The sequence below is a fragment of the Zingiber officinale genome, chromosome 6B (genome assembly GCF_018446385.1).
Source record: "Zingiber officinale cultivar Zhangliang chromosome 6B, Zo_v1.1, whole genome shotgun sequence".
Lineage (NCBI taxonomy): Eukaryota > Viridiplantae > Streptophyta > Magnoliopsida > Zingiberales > Zingiberaceae > Zingiber > Zingiber officinale.
This window is the reverse complement of record NC_055996.1, coordinates 101,302,085-101,306,649: the sequence shown is the minus strand read 5'-3', so window position 1 is coordinate 101,306,649 and position 4,565 is coordinate 101,302,085.

Below are 4,565 nucleotides of genomic sequence, written 5' to 3'. Positions count from 1 at the left end.
AGAGCGAGGTCCCTAGATCCTGATCAGGAAGTCGTACTGCGAGTCAATTATAGGGGAGCTGTGTCCCTAGTGTATGAGCGGGGAGCTGTGTCCCTAGTGTATGAGTGGGGAGCTGAGCCCCTAATGCCCGATCAAAAATCAAAGACCCTAGTATTTGATCAAGGAACTAGAATCTTACTCTCATATCAGGGAGCTATGACAGCTCCTATAACCGTAAAAAGGGAGCAGAGCTAGTAATGTACCTGATCGGGGAGTCGTGCTAATTGGCTAAGGGTTTGTCTTGGTCCCTTGACTCCCGAATACTCGTAGAGTCAAAGAAAAAACATAATGGAAAAACTAACCTGTCGACCAACTGAAGCTCCACTCGATCCCTCGACTCCCGAATACCGGTGGAGTGAGGGTAGAAGGTAATATGTTCGTCGGGATCCTCCGGAACTGTGATAATTGCAGAGAACCTCCCAACGTCGTCCATCTTCACGTTCTAGAGCAGGTGAAGGAGATTCCCATAGACTGCGCCAAATTTGATCCCGTCCGAAAGCTGAGTCGGATGGACCGTCGCGTGAGGTGACGAGAATATTGACTGAGTCGCGACATCTCGGAGGAGGGGTGTGCTGAGATGACTTGTGTGTTGACCAAGTCTTCAAAAGTCCTCTGGTCAACGCTACCCTGCAGCCAGGGACCGGGTCCCCCCGGTCCCTGGTATCCCGAGGTTCGAGGCAAATACAACGAATGCACAAGTAACACATTAATACTGGAATGATAAAATAAATGGAGAGTGAGTGTGGGAACGTACCCTGGCCCAGGGGGGCGCCCTCAGATGGGACGCTGGTCGAGTTGTCGTGACCCGGAAGAGCAGATGACTTTGATCAGGCTGGAGATCTGGATCTGACGACGCGGAGCCGTATGCGGACTGAAACCGGAAGACGAGCTGCAGGTCGGGATAAAACACCGACACGTAGGCCGAGAGGTACTAATAGCACGCAGGCCGGGACACGAAATCAACACAGATGGAGAAACGAGATCGGCACGTAGGCCAGGACCCGAGATCGGCAAGCAGGCCGGAAAACGAAATTAGCACACAGGCCGAGATACAATGGCAACGCGAAAGCCTGAACAGGATACCGGCACGCAGGCTTGGATAAAACAACAACAAGAAGACTAGACCCAAAACACACCGTCCGACATACGACCGCGGATCGCAAGCTGGAACACAATGATGACGCAAAGACCGGAACACAACACACCAAATGGATCGACACATGGGTCAGCCTACAACAACACAAAATCAGAACCGGAACGGAGTCGGCGCATGGACTGCCGACGACGTGTAAAGGCTGCTGCGAAGGGCTGTGGACATCGGGAACAGAGAAATGCATGCTATGCTGTCGCGTGTAAGGAGAGGGAGGCGACGTCAGCCTCCCTGGCAAAGGCGGTAGCCGGAGAAGTCGCTGGCGAGAGGAGGAGAAGGGCAGTGGGCTATCGGCTTCGGCGACTCTAGTGGCAACCCAAGAAGACAACGTGCGCAGAGCTACAGATGAAGGTAGCGCTTGAGATGGAGAAAAGGGGTGGTTGGCCTTGGAAGCAGCTGGCTTTGGAGGAGCAGTAGAGGAGCGGTGTTGCGAGGCTATCCGGCGGAGGCATCGCGGGGAGGAAGAGAGTAAGGGTCGGTCTCTCTGACGGCTATGTCGCGAGGAGGAAGGAGAAGAAAGGTGGGCCGGTCTCTCCGGTGGCTGTGTCGCGAGGAGGAAGAAGAAGAAAGGTGGGCCGGTCTCTCCGGCGAGGAGTTGAGCACAAGGGGGAGAAGGGGAAGAGAAGAGGTGGAGGCCGCCGACCGACGTTAGCGCCGACGAGGAGCATGAGAGTGAAGAAGAAAACTCTCTTCTTCCTCCCGTTGGCGGCGGAGAGAAAACGCACGAACAAAGCCCTCCTCTCATGCTGTGAATAGTGCCCTAAAAAGTGTTGCTACAGTAAATTGACCAAAATTTCCGTCCCTCTTCTCCTTATTTCCTCTTTGCCCATAACTTATATCCACATCAGTATCCAAAATTTTAATAGATTTTCATGAATTCTTTTATAATTTTTTGGATATAAATTTTAACCAATGATAGTTCTCCAAAATACTTGGTACAAGTTTAATATAAAATAAAAAATCTTCTTCTCATCCTTGAGATTTTTATAGACTTCAAATCATTTTAATTTTTTTACGAATAAGTCCTTTCTCTTTCCGTTCATTGATTTTGATTATTTCTTTGAGTTCCGTCCAGAGCCTACCAATTTGACGCATATTCAATAAAGAATCTTCACCACCTTGATCAAATTTAACACTGATCTCGATGTTATTATTTCACCACCTTGATTACGTCGCGCGATCTATCATAGAGATTACTTTTTGGGTGTGTTACCCTTTGTTACAAAATTAACTATATATATATATATTTGAATGTTATTATTATTTTGAATTTTATATTTTTCTCTATTTATTTTAAGTTTACGTTTTTTTTAAATTTATGTTTTTTTTTTCAGTTTAGATTTTTTTTAAAGTTTTTATTTTACGTTTTTTATTTTATGATTTTTTTTTTTAACTTTTACGTTTTTTAAGTTTAAATTTATTTTAAAGTTTATGTTTTTTTCTTTATATTTTGTTAAAAGTTTACGATTTTTAAGTTTATCATTTTTTTAATTTATGTTTTTTTATTTACCTTTTTAAAATTTTCTTAAAATTTACTGTCTTTTTTAATATAAATTTTTAATTATAAAAAGTTTGACTTCTGCCTGATTATATAATTTTCTTAGTAAGAAATATCGTCATGATCATTTCTAGTTGAACCAGATAATGAAATTTCATCATCCTTATCAGAATAAATTCATTGTGTTGATTGCTTTGATCAATTATCTGATACTTAAGAACAATAACGAACAAATGTCAATGTATGGAGAGATACAATAACAAACCGAATGTGGAGCGATGTTTATCATATTGATAATAACGAAACGAATTTTTCTCTCATAAATATATAAGTTTTCATGAAAAAATTTATAAATGTCTATAAAAGTTTTATAGAAAAATCTATAGAACTCCATAGAATTCTTTTCATAATTACGTAAGATTCTATACAAGCCAATAAAAATCAATCAACTCCATAAAACTTTATCATTATAAAAGTCAATGAAAATCATCCACTGAATACACCGGTAGAATATTATAATTGGAAATTAAACCGATACATGAGAGACGGTATGAATAGCCCGCAATCAAGTCTGGCGAGAAATGTAATGAATTTAGAAAGTACAGGTGGTAAACTGATTTTTTTTTTTGGTCAGAAGAGCTAAGGTTTTCAATAAAATGGGGGAAGGTAAAGTGTTAAAATTCTCACATGTTTATCAAATTTTCGCTTCGATTCCCGTAGTTTGGAATTTAGCATTTTACAAAACAAGTGGGGAGGAAGGGTCGGAAGCTTAAAGGGGACCTTTTTCCTCGAGGGAGGAGCTGATGACGCCCTGTTTCTGGGGCCTCTTCTTCCTCTTCTGCTTTGCCCTCTCCAGCAGCTCCTCGTCGTCGTCGGCCTCCAAGAGTGTGAGTGTGGCAAGGCAGCCGGAGATGCCCAGTTCCCGCCTTCCCACTGTCACGACGCACTGGGCGGCGCCGCCGTGGTGGTGTCTGAGCCGACGACGGCGGCGACAATCGCCACATCTTTTTTATGTTTTTATTTATTTATTTATTTTTTACTAAGAGAGAAAAAGAATATTTTTTAAAATCAGTATATTTTGAATATTTTATGTATTTCCAACTAAATAAGGTAAAATGGAAAAATAAATGGAATTTAAACGATGAATAAGTACAAATATGTAAATAAATTTATTGATTTCCTTTCAATTCAATCCAACTAAATAAACCACATGCAATACCATAAAATACAATAATTTTTTTTCTTTAAAATATATTTCTCTCTTATTTTCTAACCGCAAAGTAAATTATTTTTTTAATAATATTATTTTAAATTCTCAGAATATTTTAGATTTTTTTTTTTTTGTTAATATATCCAAAGTTGTTATTTGAACCATGTCCATGCTTACGTTTGTTGATCTCTGACGCCGTCTCATTCTAAATAGGGCTAAAAAACAAAAGCAAAAAGGTGAAAAAAGGTTAAAGTATTTTATACTATTTTCCTTCGCCGTCTTCTCGTTCTCTCTTTCTCCCTCTCCGGAGAGGACCCACCCACCGAACGAGATTTCACGGAAACGAACGCGCGGCGATCACGGCGATCGCTGCTCCGATCTCGCCTTTCCAAGTCTCGACTCTCGATCCCTGGGCTTGTCCGGCCGATTGTTTATTCCAACAAACTGATCGCCGCTGCACTCTGAAGTTGCCTTCCGTCGGCGGGGGATTCTAGGGTTTCGGCAGCGGAGGTGGTATCCGACTGCCGAAATCGGAGGGAGAGAAGGGTATCTTTTGGTCTTACGATCCTGATTTCTGGATTTTTGGCGTGAGGTGCGAAGGTGGGGGAGGGAGGGGAGGGGAAGGGGAGTGGAGGGGGGAGGAGCAGTGTGATTGGATGCTGGCTTCG